This window comes from Natrix helvetica, assembly GCF_964273705.1.
Source record: "Natrix helvetica genome assembly, chromosome: 5".
Lineage (NCBI taxonomy): Eukaryota > Metazoa > Chordata > Lepidosauria > Squamata > Natricidae > Natrix > Natrix helvetica.
In genome coordinates, this window is record NC_138551.1 from 128923320 (window position 1) to 128930768 (window position 7449).

At 47.2% G+C, this 7449-nt stretch overlaps 1 long non-coding RNA gene across 1 annotated transcript; it reads right to left on the reverse strand.

Moving 5' to 3' along the window:
* Positions 1–280: 280 nt before the first annotated feature.
* On the reverse strand, positions 281–3781 carry LOC309393681. The gene is made up of 3 exons (XR_014175633.1): positions 3566–3781; positions 2035–2236; positions 281–532 (listed from the first exon to the last, which is right to left on the reverse strand). It is a non-coding gene; the product is annotated as an uncharacterized lncRNA (long non-coding RNA).
* Positions 3782–7449: the final 3668 nt, after the last annotated feature.

The window sequence follows — 7449 nt, forward strand, 5'->3', positions numbered from 1 at the left end:
TGTGGTCATGTCAGAACTTTGGAACAGAGTTGTAAGTAGTGGATGATCTGTCGTAAATTTGAATGGTCACTTACCGGTTGTAAGTTGAGGGCTACCTGTATATCTACAAAAGAATTTCATTTCCCTACTTTAGAGAGAGGTGAGGAGTTTTGTGGCCTTCAAGGGTTTTGTGATAATGCTTCACATCGCCAGAGGCTTCTCTTAATGAACGACGCTTAAACAAATTTCTCATACGAGGCAAGAAGACTTTTATTAATCCAGAACTGGTTTTGGGGTAAAGTATTTACGTTTTATTCTTCAATGATTATAGGCTTTGGGTCACTCAGGGCTACTTTGGTTCTAAGCCCATTATGCCCACGAAACGCCATCTCTCCGACACCTTAATGACCTTGTGGTTTTCCTTGTTGCTGCTTGTTAGGCAGGTCCACCAGTTGGAGAAGGAGATCATCCAGCCAGGTCAAATTCCTTTCCAGAGACGTCCGTCCTCTCTCGCCATTCTACTCTATGCAGGAAGGATTGTGGAAGCAAACGTCTGTAAAGGGATGGGAAGGAGAAGAACCCATTGAGTCAGTCCCAGACAGGTAGGGAAGACGGCCAAGGCTTTTCCTAGCTCTTGTTGGTGGGATTTTAGCAGCAACTCACTCTGGTGGGGTTAGGAGGGTCCACAACCCATGGAGTTGCCATGAAGGGGAGGGGGCAAATCTATTTTCCAAGCACCAGGGGGCAGGACAAGAAACAATGGATGGAAACAAATTAAGGAGAGAAGCAACCAGGAATTAAGGAGAAATGCCCTAACAGTGAGGACAATTAACCAGTGGAACAGTTTGCCACTAGAAATTGTGGCTGCTCCATCACTGGAGGTTTTAAAGAAGAGATTGGACAACCATTTGTCTGGAATGATATAAGGTCTCCTGCTTGAGCAGGGGGTTGGACTAGAAGACCTCCAAGGTCCCTTCCAGCTCTATTCTGATTGATTGGAAAATATTCCCCTCTGGATTTCTGCAAATTAAAGGTTTAGGAATCGGTCAGTGTTCCTCAGCCTTGACCACTTTAAGATGTGTGGACTTCAATTCCCAGAATTCCCAAGCCACAAATCTTTAAGTGGTCAAGGCTGAGGAAGACTGAAGTTGGTAATGCTGTTTTTAATTCCTGGCCAAAGAAAACACCTCCCGTTTCTATCACAGGAAGTTTTTTTTTAATGGACTTTTATATGATTATGGAGAGCTGAGAAATCTGATCATGCAGTAGAAAAAATGCTGATACAGGTAGTCCTCATTTAGTGACTGCCGTTGGTTGCAACAACCCAGTGATTAAACAAAATATATTTAATGTATACAGAGAGAGAGGTGGGGGAGGGAGAAGGAGAGACCGAAAGAGAAGGAGGCTGCAAAGATCACTGCATGTTGCCACCTCATTTAGATAATTTTCTCTGGTACAGCCCCGTATGTCCAACTGTTTCTTTTTCCTCCCTCACAAGACAGAAAGATGCTTAAACAAGCTCTTTTTTTCTGAGCTGCTCTCCTCCCTGGATTATGCATCTTTAAAAAGTTCTTACTGCAAGTCAACAAGCTCAGTTTTGTCACCTTAGTTGATTAGAAGCCTCCCACCAGCTGGCAGCTGCTGCCTGAAACTGACTGGATCTTAATCAGAGTCACTCTGAAGACTTTTGTCATTCTAAAGGCCTGCCTTGCTTGGGAAATGAATTTTTAATCACCTCATCTTTGTGAACAGTCACCATCTGAGACCATTGATAAACAAGGGCTACCTTTATAGAAGAGGATGGTTTTTAAGTTGCTGAAATCTTTTCAGATGCCTCAAACTTTAACTCCCAGGGCTATCAGGAATTCTGGGAGTTGAAGTCCAACACATCTGGAGGGCATCTGGTTAGAGAACAGAATGCTTTAGGGCTTCAGCACTGCTCAACATTACATTTGGCTGAGGATGAGTGCAATGAGATTTTTTACATTGTGTCTGATATTTCTTTTTCTCTTCATTTCCCCTTCCCCGCCTCTGATTCCCCCCTCCTATAAATACCCCAATTGCAGCAAATGCCAGGGCTTCCGCATCGCCCATTCCCACTGCAGGGCGTTCTACTACCCTCGCAGGGAGAAGGGTTATCGTTCTCCTCCGGGCAATGCTGATTCATCCAAGTCCCAGTAAAACAGCCCATTCCTTTTACACAACAAATGTTGGGCCCGAAGCAGGTCCCTCTGTTCTCAGGGCCGCAGGCCATACACTAAAAGAGAAATGAAAACAAGACAGTTAACATATGGAGGTATCTCCGAAAAAGCACTTCTTCTCTCCCCTGGTTTAGCTGACAAAGCGAGGAGAGCCTGTGGCTTAGAGGTTAATACATCTATGCAATATGTAAGTAGTGCAGGTTCGAATATGGCTAGCTGACGAGAGTTAAATAGCTTGAAATGGATCAATCCTAGTTTCCCTTTAATTCTTTGTTGGTAAATATAAATTCAACCCAAAAATAGTTTCTCGTGAAAGCGACTGCCTGTGAAGGCTCCTGGGGCTGGAAGGCAAAAGCAGAAGCAGGATGCTCCCTCCCATCTTTGCCCTGATAGACCGGCCTCACCTATCTGGAGGCATAGGGTCATGCTAAGCTGCCATAGCTCCTTCCAACTGCTAGATCCCAAAACATTAAGGTAGACTGCTGCTGGACTTGGAGGTTCCCTAAATGGGCCACCTCAGTAGACCCATCTCCTGTGCAATTTTTCAAGACTCTTTCGAAAGCCGGGTGACCGTCAAATGCTAGGCACACTTACACCCAGGAGTAAGTCTGCTATCGAGGCACACTGCAGAGTAAGTAAAGGTAGTAAAATGAAACATTGCAGGCGATTGGGAGAACAATGCACCCTTTGAAGGTTTGGTCTAGTAGGGGTTAAGGCACCAGGCTGGAAAGCAAGAGACGGTGAGTTCAAATCCTGCCTCAGCTATGAAACCCACTGGGTGACTTTGGACCAATCATCGGGACCGGTGGTCTCCTACCTTTCAATCTTTTTTGAATCGAACTCAGTTCCCAGGGATTATCTCTTGTTGTCTTGGCAACAATGGGGAAACCATGCCGTTTCCTTCTAGGATTTTAAAAAAAAAAACTTTTCCCATGCTACGTGATGGCCCTGGGATTTCCTTGTGGCCTCTCAGTCTTAACCAGGTTCAATCTTAGTCAACCCTAACCCTAACCCTTCCAGCCCTATGAGACTCTCTGCCTCCTGCTTGTCCCTCCCAACTCTGTTATTCTCAACCAAGAAGCTTCTTCAGCTCAGCTCTTTCTCCAAGAAAGTCAGTTGCAGAACTGAAGCAGCCGCTTCCTGGATGGGTTGGACTAGAAGACCTCTGAGGTCCCTTTCGACTCTATTATTCCTCTATCACCTTTGCATGGGGGGGGTTGCCTTTCAGGCCAGAGGGGTGGCTCATGGACAGAGCTACCACCCTGCTGGGAGTTAAATATTTGGTGATATACAGAGATGGAGAAGAAAGAGAAGGCTGTGGAATTCTTCCTTAAGGAAGAATACTGGAGGGCCAAATGCAAATAACCTGGGATTCTCTGACTTACCAGTCGGATTTCTGCCTGGCGCCCAGACCTCTTTCCTCGTGGGAAGCATTTGTAGTAGTAGCAGCCTGCAGAGAAGGTGAGAAAGCAGGAGAGAAACACCAAAAGGATCCTGGAAGGCATCGTAGGGAGGCTGGCAAGCGGTTGTTCGTTCCTGCTGCTGCCTTCCCTTCCCGCTGTTTGCATCGGATTCCTGGCTGCATCCCCTGTGTATTTATATTCTCCGCATCAACTGTTTGGAGCCCTGTAACGCTGTGTCTCTCACATTGTTACAGGTGGGGGGGCTCTGCCCCCTCCCTCTACAGACCTCCCACCCGAAAGCCAGCCTCCCACCGACACCCGTCATTGAGCCATTCGGTGCCATGAGCAGAGCTAATGGGGGGACAGAGAAGGCAAGGGACCAACCAGAGAAACCGAGCGGAGCTAATGGGGGTCAGGGAAGAGAGGAGACCAGTAGCAAAGCTAATGGGGCAATGAAGGCAAGGGACCAGCTGGAGAAAACAAATGGAGCTAATGGGAGTCGGGGAAGAGAAGGGGATCGTAGCAAAGCTAATGGGGATCAGGGAAGGCAAGGGACTAACTAGCGAGGATAAATTGTTGGCCAAATCTGGGTCTCGGCTTGTGCTCCGGCAAGCACGATTAAGCAATCTGGGACAAGCAGATCATTTCATGAGGATTTATTGGGAACGTTCCGGTTCAAAAAGATTCTGTCCTACAAAGTTGGTCCCTTGCCTTCACTGCCCCATTAGCTTTGCTACTAGTCTCCTCTCTTCCCTGACCCCCATTAGCTCCGCTCGGTTTCTCTGGCTGGTCCCTTGCGTTCTCTGTCCCCACATTAGCTCTGCTCATGGCACCGAATGGCTCAATGACGGGTGTTGGTGGGAGGCTGGCTTTCGGGTGGGAGGTCTGTAGAGGGAGGGGGCAGAGCCCCCCACCTGTAACAATGTGGGAGACACAGCGTTACAGGGCTCCAAACAGTTGATGCGGAGAATATAAATACACAGGGGATGCAGCCAGGAATCCGATGCAAAACGCGGGAAGGGAAGGCAGCAGCAGGAACGAACAACCGCTTGCCAGCCTCCCTACGATGCCTTCCAGGATCCTTTTGGTGTTTCTCTCCTGCCTTCTCACCTTCTCTGCAGGCTGCTACTACTACAGATGCTTCACACGAGGAAAGAGGACCAAGCAGAGAAACCGAGCGGAGCTAATGGGGGTCAGGGAAGAGAGGAGACTAGTAGCAAAGCTAATGGGGCAATGAAGGCAAGGGACCAGCCAGAGAAACCGAATGGAGCTAATAGGAATCGGGGAAAAGAGGAGACTAGTATCAAAGCTAATGGGGATCAGGGAAGGCAAGGGACTTACTAGTGAGGATAAATTGTTGGCCCCAATTTGGGTCTCGGCTTGTGCTCCGGCAAGCACGATTAAGCTATGTGGGACAAGCAGATCATTTCATGAGGATTTATTGGGAACGTTCCGGTTCAAAAAGATTCTGTCCTACAAAGAGGGAACCTGGAAGTCAAAAGTTACAATCTTTTCTAGTTTAACTCGTCAAAGAAAAGTACAAAGGTCACAACCTCCTAAACCAACCACCCACAAAAAAACCTAGCCCAGGTTGAAACTAACCACGTTTGGTTGCTGTGTGAATGCAACTGCTTGTTCTTTGACTTAATTAGGCCTGGTTGGGTGCACAGCTTCCCTCCAGTTAAAACCCTGAGGATTGATTGTGGAATGCCACAAGAGTTAAGTGGAAAATTGGATACGAAACAGCTCCCATTAAACGTATTGCAAGATGTGTCATATTATATATACTTTCTAGTTAATGTGTCTTCCTAGTTGGTAGAAAGTGGGGAACAATATATTGGCTTACAAGGCCGCATCTAAAACGGAGCTCCTAGTGGCATAGAGATGCTTGGAGTGAATTTTGACTTTGAGTGACTTGTAGTCAAAAGAAGGACTGGAGGTGACATGACAGCCGTCTTCCAATATCTGAGGGTCTGCCACGAACAAAAGGAGGGGTCCACCTATTATCCATAACACCTAAAGGCAGGACAAGAAGCAACAGATGGAAAGTAAACAAGGAGGAAAACAACCTAGAACTAAGGAGAAATTTCCCAACAGGAAGAACAATTACTCAGTGGAACTACCTGCCACCAGAGATTGTGCGGGCTCCATTACTGGAAGTTTTTAAGAAGAGATTGGACAACTATATGTCTGAAATGGTAGATGATTTCCTGCCTGAGCAGGAGGTTGGACTAGAAGACCTCCAAGGTCCCTTCCAACTCTGTTATTCTGTTCTTTGGGGTCCCTTCGTTTGTGTCAGAAGAAACCAAGGGGAGCTAATGGGATCAGGGAAGGCAGGGGACCAGCTAGGAGAAACTGAGCGGAGCTAATGGGGGGGGGACATAGAAGCAAGGGTGGGATTCAGCCAGTTCAGACAGGTTCAGTGGAACCTGATGTTAATTTTAATCTCCTTCATGGAACCAGTAGTTGCAAGGACTGGCTGACCCCGCCCACCCCTCCCCTCCCAGGAGTCTCCACGCGGCCTGTTTTGGATGCAAAATAAGTATGGGGCACGGAGGCTCTGGGAGGGTGAAAAGTGGGCCTACCGGAAGTCCAGAAATAGGCCCATTTCTGGCCTCCGGAGCTTAGGGAGGGTGAAAACACTCCACCCCCTGGCTGTGGTGCAGGAGACCGAGTAGGCCACGCCCATCCAGCAACTGGGCAGCCAATTGGATGCTGAAATTTTTCAATCCCACCCCTGCATAGAAGGGACCAGCCAGAGAAGCCGAGAGGAGCTAATGGGGGTCAGGGAAGAGAAGGGGATTGTAGCAAAGCTAATGGGGATCAGGGAAGGCAAGAGACTAACTAGGGAGGAGAAATTGTTGGCCCAATCTGGGTCTCATCTCATGCCCCGACAAGCACGATTAAGCAATCTGGGACAAGCAGATCATTCCATGAGGATTTACTGGGAACATTCCGGTTGAAAAGGATTCTGTCCTACAAAGAGGGAACCTGGAAGTCAAAAGTTACAATCTTTTCTAGTTTAACTCATCAAAGGAAAGTAGAAAGGAAAGTTTACCTGGATAGAACATCCTGCCCTCTTTACACAGAAAGTCAGTTATATAAACTGAACAGAATAACCGAATAGCAGAACAATAGCCTTGAAGGGACCTTGGAGATCGTCTAGTCCAACCCCCTGCTCAAGCAGAGAACCCTCCACCATTTCAGAATAGTGGCTCTCCAATCTCTTCTTAAAGACCTCCAGTGTTGGGGCATCCACAACCTCTGGTGTCATTTCACTGATTAATTCTTCTAACTGTCAGGAAATTCTTCCTTAGTTCTAGGTTGCTTCTCTCTTTCATTAGTTTCCACCCATTGCTTCTTTTTCCTGCCTTCTGGTGCTTTGGAGAATAGGTGGACCCCCTCTTCTTTGGGGCAGCCCCTCAAATATTGGAAGACTGTTTATCAAATCACCCTTAGTCCTTCTTTTCACTAGACTAGAGAGACCCAATTCCTGCAACTGTTCTTAGTATGTCTCCATCCCCCTAATCCTCTTTGTTGCTCTTCTCTGCCCTCTTTCTAGAGTCTCAACATCTTTTTTTCATTGTGGCGACCAAAACTGGATGCAGGATTCCAAGTGGGTTCCTACCAAGGCCTCATAGAGCGGTATTAACACCTCTTGTGACCTTGAGTTAGGACTGTGTGGGCTTTTTTGGCAGTTGCAGCACACGGCTGGCCCATGTTTGATTTGTTGATTCAGGATTTAGGACGTGAATGAAAAAAAAGAAGTCATAAGGTTACTTAAGAGTCCACAAAGAGAGAGACCACATGCTAATTAAGACGGAAGGAATTCTTGGCATAGAAGAGAAGAAACTATGGGCATCCCA